General features: G+C 51.2%; 1 protein-coding gene across 3 annotated transcripts in view; it reads left to right on the top strand.

The window, feature by feature from the left end:
• The first annotated feature begins 247 nt into the window (after window positions 1-247).
• Window positions 248-12,696, top strand: part of LOC137645653 (long-chain fatty acid transport protein 1-like) — a 169,678-nt gene continuing 157,229 nt past the window's right edge. For all 3 annotated transcript variants that reach the window (XM_068378485.1, XM_068378483.1, XM_068378484.1), the window contains exon 1: window positions 248-373. The gene's annotated coding sequence lies outside the window, so the exon portion shown is untranslated. The remainder of the gene's footprint in view (window positions 374-12,696) is intronic.

The raw sequence follows: 12,696 nt of genomic DNA, 5'->3' as shown, positions 1-12,696 counted from the left end.
CAATACTAGAACTTTTACTGCTTCTGAATTTGAATAATCGGAATTTGGTCACATTCCTGATAAATGAGCTTAAAACAAGTAAAAAAAACACGATTATGTGAAAATTGTCCATATATATCCCGTTTAAACAAACATGATTGATTTCTCAACAAAGTTACCAATCAGATGCGTTGTAAATTTTATCTATCATCTCAGTCAACGACTCAGACTGATTATCAGAGTTAAATAAAAGTCTGTCAGACTGTCTGTGACTCTGTGACTGTCAGTACTGTGTCAGTTTGTCTCTCAGAGTCACAGAGTCAGTGTATTGGTAGTGTCAGTTGACGGCGGTGTGTTCGATAACTCGGTCTCTATATTTTGTAAACAATCTAAGGTACGTCTTGAAGTTTACATTTGTTTATGGTTTGACAGGGCATATTTTAGCATTTTGTTGACTAAAATGTTTCAAGAATTGTTATCTTATCCTTTTAATTTATTTTAAATTGGTTATTTACGAGACTGACTAGTGTAAAGTCCACATAGCCTTAGGACTTAAGCTGTCGTGAAATTGTTGTAATAGCCCATCCCATAGTAGGCTATAGTAGTATATCGTACCGTTTTATGTTTATGTGGATTTTTTTATCCCAAATGAAGGTAATTGTAAATAGGTTTTAAACTTTAAGGATTCATTATTCTAAAATTTTTGTAGAGATTAGCCCTGGAAATGTAGGCTAGGTTCCTTGTAAAAATTATAGTATAGTACATTATCCCTATATAAGAAAATAATAGTCATCCTTGGCGTATATATAGATGATTTTAATGACCCTGATGAAATTATTTGGCAAAAATCCATATTTTTTCAAATTTTGGACATCTTAAAATCCTAGCAGTCATGACTGAAAAAACATATCATTAAAGTCAATTAAACAGTTGGGTATGACCTAACCTAAGGTACCTCGCCTGAGCTAACCTAGGATTAATATTGTTATCCACTTGGTGTGGCTACACCACCTCTCATGCGACCTCACCCATGGACGTACTTGACCTTAGCTTACCCTAAGACAAGTCGTAACCCTCTGTTAATTCCCAACCTACTTCTCTTCTGGGGGCCTTTGTATATCAGCGGCCAGATCCTCCTGCGTGCATTGAAAATAGACACCAACTAAACTAACCTCCCCCCTTTAACCTATAAGCCATTTCCTTACCTACTTACCTAATGGGCCTTGTGACCCCCCCCCCCCTTACGTTGCTGTATTCTTAGTTGGCAGTCATCATATATACAGGAGGTCGCTATCATGCATACACCCCCCCCCCCTTCTGAAACGGGGTTTTTCAGATGTGTATCCAGTAAAGCCCATCTATAAAATCATAAAACTGGAAAAATAAGTTTAGCAACTCTGTATCATCAGAATGTTTTAATCATCATCTCAGTTAGATTTTGCCAGTCTTCTCTATCTTGAGCGTTTAAATCAATACTTCTCCATTCATTAACTTCTAAACACCTAGAAATACACAATTAACCAAAGAGAAATGGCCACTTGTCCTTAAGGTTCCCAACATGTAATGGCATCTTCACAAAATAAGATTCAATCAAGAACTGTTTCAATTAGTCAGCATTGAAGTTGGAGCTAGGATTTATAAATATGTCTTTCAACACTCTGGTTTCAAAATGGGGACACGCCAATGGTGTTCATCTGCTCCGATACCTAGACGATTGGCTAATCCTAGCAGACTCGGAGGTAACCCTTCTCCTTCACCAAGACAGGCTTCTTTCATTTTGTCTCGATCTAGGGATTGTGGGGGATCGAAAGAAGTGTACTAGTGTCCGGGCAAAGACTCGCATACTGTACCTTGGTATGGACATAAACACGGTCCGCAGGAACGTTTATCCGCCCCCAGGACAGGATAGCCCGACTAAGAAATTTAGCTCTCTCCCTCCTTCAACAACCCCATCTGCTGTGCCAGCAGGGACAGATGGTACTAGGGCACCTAGCATCCTTGGAGCGCTTAGTACCAAGAGGCCGCATTCACCTTCGTTCACATCAGTGGGTGCTAAAAGGGGATTGGTCTCAACATTTCGATCATCCCCTCTCTCTGGTGCCGATAGGGGAAGAGTCCCCAAGGGACATACTGTACAATGGTTTTTCGAAGGGTTAAACCTCAAGAAAGGGGTAAATGTGTAGGAGAGCTCCGCGGAAGATCTTGAAGAATTTAAACACCTACAATTCACTATTATATCATATAGAACGCTTATATAATAGTCAATATATGAGCAGCTTCTATTTAACGAAGATATTCGTGTGTATAGTTATGTTTCACTTGGATTTTTTCTAAGTGTTTGTTTTTGTTTACTGTTTGATGTCTTGGCTAAAATGAGCTGTTTCACCGCCTTACTGCGTATGGCAGACTAGTTCTCAATGCTATTCTAACCAATAACAGGTGTTTTCTTGACGTCACACTGTTTGAAAACCAATCATGGCGGTTTTTACAAATCTAGCCAATGCTGACACTTATTACTTCACTTATCCCTGCTATTTTTCCACCAGTTACCACAGTTTACGTGAAGTTCCGCGGAGGAATATTTTTGCACGTCTCGGATCTCCCTTCAAAGTACTGAAAAGCTCATTTTGCCGTGAAGTATGGAGCAATTAGCAGGACCTTCATCCTGTTCCGACTGTGTCACTTGTGACAATTGCTTTATTTCTTATGGGGATTTTTGTGTACATTATTCAGGGAAAGTTGATTTGCTAATTGCATTTGCTCAACGTCATGGTTTGATTTTGGCAGAGAAAAAGCCCTAATTGTGAAAATGTGTGCCATATAGATTACAACAAATTAGCATTCCGGTGTGATCGTAGTGTGGTTACTCGTGGGAAAAGGAAGAGGAGGTGCAATTTTTTCGTGTCTTGTTTCAAAGGTACATGGTTTGGAAACGCAAAGTTAGATATTGAGACTAATGACACCCCCCCCCCCCCCCCCCCCCCCGGTAGGCCTAGGTAGGGGTACAGGGCCCCATAGGCTAGGTTAGGTGGGTGTCTTAGGTTCGGTGGTGCCCTGAAAATTACTGTGGCCTTAAGGAGGGGTCGCAGGGGGGGCGGAGCCCCCCCCCGGTAGGCCTAGGTAGGGGTACAGGTCCCCATAGGCTAGGTTAGGTGGGTGTCTTAGGTTCGGTGGTGCCCTGAAAATTACTGTGGCCTTAAGGGGGGGTCGCAGGGGGGGGGGCGGAGCCCCCCCCCCCCCCCCCCCCCGGTAGGCCTAGGTAGGGGTACATGGCCCCCAGGGTAGGGTAGGTAGTTGTATTAGGTTCGGTAGTGCCCCAAAAAATCACTTTTCTCCTCCTCCCCCACCCAAAGACCCCGCTTCCCACTGGGGTACCCCATAATTGTAGTAGTAGGTTTATGCTTACATTTTCTGTGTAAGAGTTAGGTGGTTCTAGGAGGATTATCTCACAGTTTCAAGGTAACTGTAGCTCTAATTTTCTGTTTTCTTTCGTTTTCTACTTTTAGAAACTTTTAAATCGAGTGCGGAGGTCTCCTACACAATTACCAAGAAAGGTTACCCACTCTTGATGCCACTTCTGGAATTCCTGTTAATCACAGACTCGTCCAAGGAAGTTTTGAGAGCTCACATTTGTTCCGTAACTGAAATACAAACCACGCTATTTAATATGGGTAATTACTTTCGGCGTAGCTGAAATGACGAGCCATTAGAATTTTAACGAGGGTTTACTACCCCACACACCTGTGCTGAGCTCACTTAGCTATCGGCTCGGGTGCTAGATGGATGTGTCCGCTGTCACCCTCGCCTTACTGACAGCCATTTTGACTGATCTTTTGTTTGCTTTTTCTTTTCTACAGAGTGTTTGTGAAGTTGGCCTCTGTGATGCGGAAGTGTCCCGGTTTACCTGACTGCCCTTGTGGGACTTATATGTCGGCGGTCGAGACGGACCCTCACACCTTATGTCCTTTTTGTAGGGGCCAACGGTGTGATAGAGCTAACGTATGTGGTGAGTGTGGGGAGTGGTCTACCTCCCAGTGGGAGAGGTTTTCCCGGCGCCGGAAGAAGAAGTCCAAAAGGGATAATTCTCCTTCGAAGAGTTCTTTGAAGGGGGAAAAACCCAAGGCTTCTTCTTCCGTGCCCCAAACCTCCTCCGAAGCTCCCACTCGATCGGTTTCTTCCGAGAAATTGTCGAGTGGTAGCGTAGGCCGCAGTTCTGTTGACCGATCTGGTGGTTTGGGAGAGGGAGTTGCCTTCCATAACGAGGCAGCTCCTCCTCCTGATGTTAATGTTAATGTGTCTAACCATGATATGTTGCAGCTTTGGGCTTCCTTGGGGCTTCAGGGTTCGCCCTCCAAGGAAGCCCTGTTTGACATGATCAAGTTGGGAGCAGCTGTCAAAGAGTGGCCGACATTAGCAGAGGTCGATCCTCTGTCTATCGTTGACGTTGTTGGGGCAGAGGCTTTTGACGAGTTAGGTTAAACCTCTGCTCCTGATGTAGCTGAAGGCTTAGCTCCCCCCTCCGAACATCCTTCGAGGGAGGAGCTAAGTCCAACGGTCTCTCCTGCAGGTGATTCTCCCCCTCGGGGGAGTTCACTGACAGAGACTCCTCTTCGGAGGACTGCTGGTCAGCTTGCTGATCCTACGGCCCCCAGAGGGCGTATAAGGTGCAAAGCTCGCCTTCCTCTTCGCCATAGAGGCCTTCTCTCGCCCCACAAGGGAGTAAGGAGGCGCCTCTTCGGCTCGTCATCCCCGCAGTCCGCCGCAGAGGAACCTCGTTTTCAGGCGGGCATCGGTCCCTTCGGGGCACAAGGGACTTTCTCTCCTAGAGACTAAGTCCCTTACGCGCCAGGTATCCCATGCGCGCCATCGATCTCCTGCGCGCAAGCGCACTCCAGTTCCTGTTAGAGTGCGCCAGCGCTCTCCTGTGCGTAAGGGGTCACCTGCGCGCCAGTGCTCACCTGCCCGCCAGCGCGCCATTGCGCGCCCACGATCGCCTGCGCGCCACTGCGCGCCCACGATCGCCTGCGTGCCAGCGCTCGCCTACGCGCCAGCTCTCGCCTACGCGCCAGCATTCTCCAACGCGCCAGCTCTCGCCTGTGCGCCCATGGTCTCCTGCCTGCCCACGATCTTCGGATCTGGGCGCAAAGGGGAAGATAATCTCTTCCTCTGCTTGTCGGCGCTCGCCAGCATTGACACCTACGCGCCATCGCGCGCAGTCTCCATCACGCGTGGATGCCCACCGATTGCAGTCCAAGATGCGCGCCCGCGTGCAAGGGATATTTCCCATGCGCGTGCGCGCCCTACGTGTTCGCCCTTACGGGCTCATCATGATCCTGTGCGATCTTCAGAATGCGCCCCTGCACGCCATCGTTCGCCGACGCGCCTACGCGTGCCCTCACCTGCGCGCCATCGTTCGCCCTCATCTGCGTGTCATCGATCGCCCATGCGCCTACGCGCGCCATCGCTAGCCCACGCGCCATCGCTAGCCCACGCGCCAACGCTCGCCCATGTGTGCCATCGCTCGCACGTGCGCCATCGTTCGCACACGCGTCTACGCGTACCCGCGTGCGCGAGCAATCGGCCGTGTGCGATTTAGGCAGATTTCCATCGCGCGAGCGCAACTACCAATGCGATCGCCAAGGCTGTAGGACGATAATCGGCTAGGTCACCGTCATTGCCCCCCCCCCCCGCAAGCGCAGAACATCGAGCTCTCCAGATAGGTCCAGGAACTTGCCTTCTTCTTCTTTTCGGGCCGACCCTGCTTTGGTAACTCCTCCTAGGGATCGAACGATCCCCTTCCCTCCAGAGGGAGTTTCTGACAGCGTGACTCAGTCGACAACCCTGGTTTGAGTCCCTCGTCAGAGCGGTCGTACAGGCTTTCAAACCTGTTCTCTCTGAACCGGGACACAAAGCAATGGCAGTCTCGACTCCCCTGAAGAGGAAGAGAGGAGGAGTGGACGTGGTAACTTCTCCAAGGGCAAAGTTGACTCCTCGGAAGTCTTTAAGGAAGGCTCTCCCCCCCCCAGCCTTTCTCTCCCTCCCCTTCGGACGAGGATTTCCCATCCTCAGGGGAGTCCCGTGAGGTGAGACGTTCCCCCATCGCACCAATGAGGGAAACCCCACCTCTCGAGAAGCCCTCTCGGGTAGGGGTGGAGAAGAGCCTCCCACCATCACTTCTGGAGTCCTGTATCCCTCCCAGGAGGGAGTCGAAAGACTCCAAGACAATTCCGAAGTCGTCCTCGAGGATTAGACCAGAGCCAAGCAAGCCCTCGGAGAACGTCCACGAATCCCCCCGAGAAGAGCCTTCGGGGACAGGAGACTTTGCTGCCAGCCCTTCAGGAGGGGAGCTTCAGGAGTCAGAACACGCTTTCTGGCAAGTTCTGACCCTTATGAGGAATCTCATTGGGTTCTCGGATCTAGAGATTCCTCCTCGTGAGGGCAAGGACACGGTCCTGGACCGAGTTTTTGGTACTCAGAAACCCGCTAAGTCCAGTGGGGCTCTGCCTTGGTCCCAAGGGGTTAAGAGTGCCAGAGATAAGGTCGAGGGCCAGCTCTCCAAGCTTGCCTCCTCCAGTCGGTCCAGCGCCGGGAACAAACTCCTCCCGCTTCCTCGTGTCCATCAGAGGAGGTACTTCGAGATCATGGAGGAGACTTGTCTAGCTCTTCCTTTGCACTATTCTTTGGAAAGCTTACCAAGGGAGTCCCTCTCGAGAGACTCCACCCGGCAGGTGGCTTTCTCGGCTACGGAGATCCTCAGCCAGGAGAAGGTAGCGAAGTGTGCTATGCAGGCAACTTCGTGGCTGGACATCTGGCTAGGATCTCTAGGCATCCTGCTACGATCCGAGGATCTATCCAAGGAAAGTACTAGGAAGGCCATGGAAACATTTCTATTCTCGGGCACTCGTACCATCGAGTGTCTAGCCCACCAAGTCTCGAAATTGTGGGCTAACACCATCTTGAAGCGTCGAGATGCGGTGTCTGAGAGGTTTCACCAGAAAGTTCCCAACACCGAGATAAGCAGGTTCAGACATTCTTCCATCTTAGGGAGAAACCTGTTTGAGCCTAAGGATGTGGAGCAGGCGGCTGAGAGGTGGAGGAAGTGCAATCAGGACTCCCTCCTGCAGAGGGCTTTAACATCAAAGCCCTATAAGCCTCCAGCAACCATGTCCTACCAAGACGACGAAACCGGTAACGGCAGCAAAGACAACGGTGTCGAAGCCCTTTCATGTCAAAGACAAGTAAGGCAAAAATTCCTCCAGGGGGGGAAAAATCCTAGAGGGAGTGGCCGAGGCCGCAAACGCTAGGATTGGCAGTCCCCCTGCATGTCCACCAGTAGGGGAATGCCTGCAAAGTTGCGCAACCAGGTGGCAGCAACTCGGTGCCGATTCCTGGACAATTTCCGTAATCAGTCAAGGATATCACGTCCCGTTCATAACATCTCTACCTCCCCTGACAGCGGATCCAGTGTCGTTGAGCTCCCTTGCTATGGGATCGGCAAGGGGGCAAGCCCTTCGGTCAGAAGTCGAGACCATGTTGAAGAAGGGCGCTCTCCAAGAGGTAGTCGACGGGTCCCCAGGCTTCTTCAGTCGACTCTTTCTTGTAAAGAAGGCGTCTGGAGGCTGGAGACCAGTCATGGACCTCTCAGCTCTGAACAGGTTTGTCAAGCAGACCCCATTCAGCATGGAGACGGCAGACACGGTCAGACTTGCAGTGAGACCTCAAGACTTCATGTGTACACTGGACCTGAAGGACTCGTACTTCCAGAACCCAGTCCATCCGTCTTCAAGGAAGTACTTAAGATTCTGCCTAGGTAACAAGACCTACCAGTTCAAGGTGCTGTGCTTCGGTCTCTCCAAAGCAACTCAGGTTTTCACCAGAGTGTTCACCCTGATATCATCGTGGGCACACAGGATCGGCATCCGTCTCCTCCATTATCTGGACGACTGGCTGATCCTGGCAGACTCGGAGTCAACGCTTCTTCAACACCGAGACGAACTTCTGAGACTTTGCCAGGATCTGGGGATCCTAGTAAATCTCGAGAAGTCTTCCTTGCTACCTACTCAAAGACTGGTATATCTAGGCATGATAATAGACACCAATCTCCACAAAGCCTTCCCATCAGACGACAGGATAGCAAGGCTGTGGAGGGTCGTGAGTCCTTTCCTCAGACGAGAGGAACTCCCAGCCCAATCGTGGTTACGTCTCCTCGGTCACCTCTCATCCCTGGCCCGTCTAGTTCCCAACGGTCGCCTCGGAATGAGATCTCTTCATTGGCGACTCAAGTCCCGGTGGAATCAAGGACACGATTCCCCGGACGTCATGATCCCGATGGGTCCTGCGGAACGGACGGACCTTCAGTGGTGGGTGACAGACGAGAACCTACGAAAGGGAGTGGATCTTCTCGTCCCTTTCCTGGATTTGATGCTGTTTTCGGACACTTCAAAGAAAGGGTGGGGGGCCCACGTTCTGCACCACAGGACCTCAGGCCTATAGTCAGAATCAGAAAAAGGCCTCCATATAAATCTGCTAGAAATGAAGGCCGTATTCCTTGCTCTTCAACAGTTCCAACAATACCTGGCGGATCACTCTGTGGTGGTGATGAGCGACAACACCACAGTAGAAGCTTACATCAACAAGCAGGGAGGCACCATTTCAGAGCAGCTATCCCATCTCGCAGTAGAGATACTGAGATGGACCGAAGTCCACTCGATCCCACTATCGGCTCGCTTCATTCCAGGCAAGAGGAATGTGCTCGCCGACAGTCTGAGCAGAGGGTCTCAGATAGTGAGTACCGAGTGGTCTTTGGATCATCTAGTAGCCAACAAAGTCCTGACTTTGTGGGGTCCCCGACTGTGGATCTGTTCGCGACAGCGTTGAATTTCAAGCTTCCGCTGTACTGCTCCCCAGTCCCGGATCCCAAGGCACTCTGGCAAGATGCCTTTCAACAACGGTGGGACAACATCGACATTTACGCCTTTCCCCCCGTTCTGTCTGATGAGAAGGGTACTCAACAAGACCAGAATATTGGTCAATCTCTCGATGACCCTAATAGCTCCGCTGTGGCATCATGCGGAATGGTTCCCAGACCTTCTGCAGCTCCTAACGGAACTTCCGAGAGAACTCCCTCCACGACACGAGCTACTCAAACAACCACACGCCAACATCTTTCACAAAGCCATATCTTCGCAGATTTCCATCGCGCGAGCGCAACTACCAATGCGATCGCCAAGGCTGTAGGACGATAATCGGCTAGGTCACCGTCATTGCCCCCCCCCCGCAAGCGCAGAACATCGAGCTCTCCAGATAGGTCCAGGAACTTGCCTTCTTCTTCTTTTCGGGCCGACCCTGCTTTGGTAACTCCTCCTAGGGATCGAACGATCCCCTTCCCTCCAGAGGGAGTTTCTGACAGCGTGACTCAGTCGACAACCCTGGTTTGAGTCCCTCGTCAGAGCGGTCGTACAGGCTTTCAAGCCTGTTCTCTCTGAACCGGGACACAAAGCAATGGCAGTCTCGACTCCCCTGAAGAGGAAGAGAGGAGGAGTGGACGTGGTAACTTCTCCAAGGGCAAAGTTGACTCCTCGGAAGTCTTTAAGGAAGGCTCTCCCCCCCCCAGCCTTTCTCTCCCTCCCCTTCGGACGAGGATTTCCCATCCTCAGGGGAGTCCCGTGAGGTGAGACGTTCCCCCATCGCACCAATGAGGGAAACCCCACCTCTCGAGAAGCCCTCTCGGGTAGGGGTGGAGAAGAGCCTCCCACCATCACTTCTGGAGTCCTGTATCCCTCCCAGGAGGGAGTCGAAAGACTCCAAGACAATTCCGAAGTCGTCCTCGAGGATTAGACCAGAGCCAAGCAAGCCCTCGGAGAACGTCCACGAATCCCCCCGAGAAGAGCCTTCGGGGACAGGAGACTTTGCTGCCAGCCCTTCAGGAGGGGAGCTTCAGGAGTCAGAACACGCTTTCTGGCAAGTTCTGACCCTTATGAGGAATCTCATTGGGTTCTCGGATCTAGAGATTCCTCCTCGTGAGGGCAAGGACACGGTCCTGGACCGAGTTTTTGGTACTCAGAAACCCGCTAAGTCCAGTGGGGCTCTGCCTTGGTCCCAAGGGGTTAAGAGTGCCAGAGATAAGGTCGAGGGCCAGCTCTCCAAGCTTGCCTCCTCCAGTCGGTCCAGCGCCGGGAACAAACTCCTCCCGCTTCCTCGTGTCCATCAGAGGAGGTACTTCGAGATCATGGAGGAGACTTGTCTAGCTCTTCCTTTGCACTATTCTTTGGAAAGCTTACCAAGGGAGTCCCTCTCGAGAGACTCCACCCGGCAGGTGGCTTTCTCGGCTACGGAGATCCTCAGCCAGGAGAAGGTAGCGAAGTGTGCTATGCAGGCAACTTCGTGGCTGGACATCTGGCTAGGATCTCTAGGCATCCTGCTACGATCCGAGGATCTATCCAAGGAAAGTACTAGGAAGGCCATGGAAACATTTCTATTCTCGGGCACTCGTACCATCGAGTGTCTAGCCCACCAAGTCTCGAAATTGTGGGCTAACACCATCTTGAAGCGTCGAGATGCGGTGTCTGAGAGGTTTCACCAGAAAGTTCCCAACACCGAGATAAGCAGGTTCAGACATTCTTCCATCTTAGGGAGAAACCTGTTTGAGCCTAAGGATGTGGAGCAGGCGGCTGAGAGGTGGAGGAAGTGCAATCAGGACTCCCTCCTGCAGAGGGCTTTAACATCAAAGCCCTATAAGCCTCCAGCAACCATGTCCTACCAAGACGACGAAACCGGTAACGGCAGCAAAGACAACGGTGTCGAAGCCCTTTCATGTCAAAGACAAGTAAGGCAAAAATTCCTCCAGGGGGGGAAAAATCCTAGAGGGAGTGGCCGAGGCCGCAAACGCTAGGATTGGCAGTCCCCCTGCATGTCCACCAGTAGGGGAATGCCTGCAAAGTTGCGCAACCAGGTGGCAGCAACTCGGTGCCGATTCCTGGACAATTTCCGTAATCAGTCAAGGATATCACGTCCCGTTCATAACATCTCTACCTCCCCTGACAGCGGATCCAGTGTCGTTGAGCTCCCTTGCTATGGGATCGGCAAGGGGGCAAGCCCTTCGGTCAGAAGTCGAGACCATGTTGAAGAAGGGCGCTCTCCAAGAGGTAGTCGACGGGTCCCCAGGCTTCTTCAGTCGACTCTTTCTTGTAAAGAAGGCGTCTGGAGGCTGGAGACCAGTCATGGACCTCTCAGCTCTGAACAGGTTTGTCAAGCAGACCCCATTCAGCATGGAGACCAGAGTGTTCACCCTGATATCATCGTGGGCACACAGGATCGGCATCCGTCTCCTCCGTTATCTGGACGACTGGCTGATCCTGGCAGACTCGGAGTCAACGCTTCTTCAACACCGAGACGAACTTCTGAGACTTTGCCAGGATCTGGGGATCCTAGTAAATCTCGAGAAGTCTTCCTTGCTACCTACTCAAAGACTGGTATATCTAGGCATGATAATAGACACCAATCTCCACAAAGCCTTCCCATCAGACGACAGGATAGCAAGGCTGTGGAGGGTCGTGAGTCCTTTCCTCAGACGAGAGGAACTCCCAGCCCAATCGTGGTTACGTCTCCTCGGTCACCTCTCATCCCTGGCCCGTCTAGTTCCCAACGGTCGCCTCAGAATGAGATCTCTTCATTGGCGACTCAAGTCCCGGTGGAATCAAGGACACGATTCCCCGGACGTCATGATCCCGATGGGTCCTGCGGAACGGACGGACCTTCAGTGGTGGGTGACAGACGAGAACCTACGAAAGGGAGTGGATCTTCTCGTCCCTTTCCTGGATTTGATGCTGTTTTCGGACACTTCAAAGAAAGGGTGGGGGGGCCCACGTTCTGCACCACAGGACCTCAGGCCTATAGTCAGAATCAGAAAAAGGCCTCCATATAAATCTGCTAGAAATGAAGGCCGTATTCCTTGCTCTTCAACAGTTCCAACAATACCTGGCGGATCACTCTGTGGTGGTGATGAGCGACAACACCACAGTAGAAGCTTACATCAACAAGCAGGGAGGCACCATTTCAGAGCAGCTATCCCATCTCGCAGTAGAGATACTGAGATGGACCGAAGTCCACTCGATCCCACTATCGGCTCGCTTCATTCCAGGCAAGAGGAATGTGCTCGCCGACAGTCTGAGCAGAGGGTCTCAGATAGTGAGTACCGAGTGGTCTTTGGATCATCTAGTAGCCAACAAAGTCCTGACTTTGTGGGGTCCCCGACTGTGGATCTGTTCGCGACAGCGTTGAATTTCAAGCTTCCGCTGTACTGCTCCCCAGTCCCGGATCCCAAGGCACTCTGGCAAGATGCCTTTCAACAACGGTGGGACAACATCGACATTTACGCCTTTCCCCCCGTTCTGTCTGATGAGAAGGGTACTCAACAAGACCAGAATATTGGTCAATCTCTCGATGACCCTAATAGCTCCGCTGTGGCATCATGCGGAATGGTTCCCAGACCTTCTGCAGCTCCTAACGGAACTTCCGAGAGAACTCCCTCCACGACACGAGCTACTCAAACAACCACACGCCAACATCTTTCACAAAGCCATATCTTCGCTTCGACTTCACATCTGGAGACTATCCAGCATCTCCTCGTAGAGAGAGGTTTTTCGCAACAAGTTGCAAACAGGATGTCTGGAAACCTGCGAAGGTCATCTGCAGGGGTCTACCAGGCAAAGAGGAGAG

The sequence above is a fragment of the Palaemon carinicauda genome, chromosome 8, assembly GCF_036898095.1.
Source record: "Palaemon carinicauda isolate YSFRI2023 chromosome 8, ASM3689809v2, whole genome shotgun sequence".
NCBI lineage: Eukaryota > Metazoa > Arthropoda > Malacostraca > Decapoda > Palaemonidae > Palaemon > Palaemon carinicauda.
The sequence above is the reverse complement of the archived record's forward strand: the minus strand, read 5'-3'. Positions and strand labels throughout refer to the sequence as shown.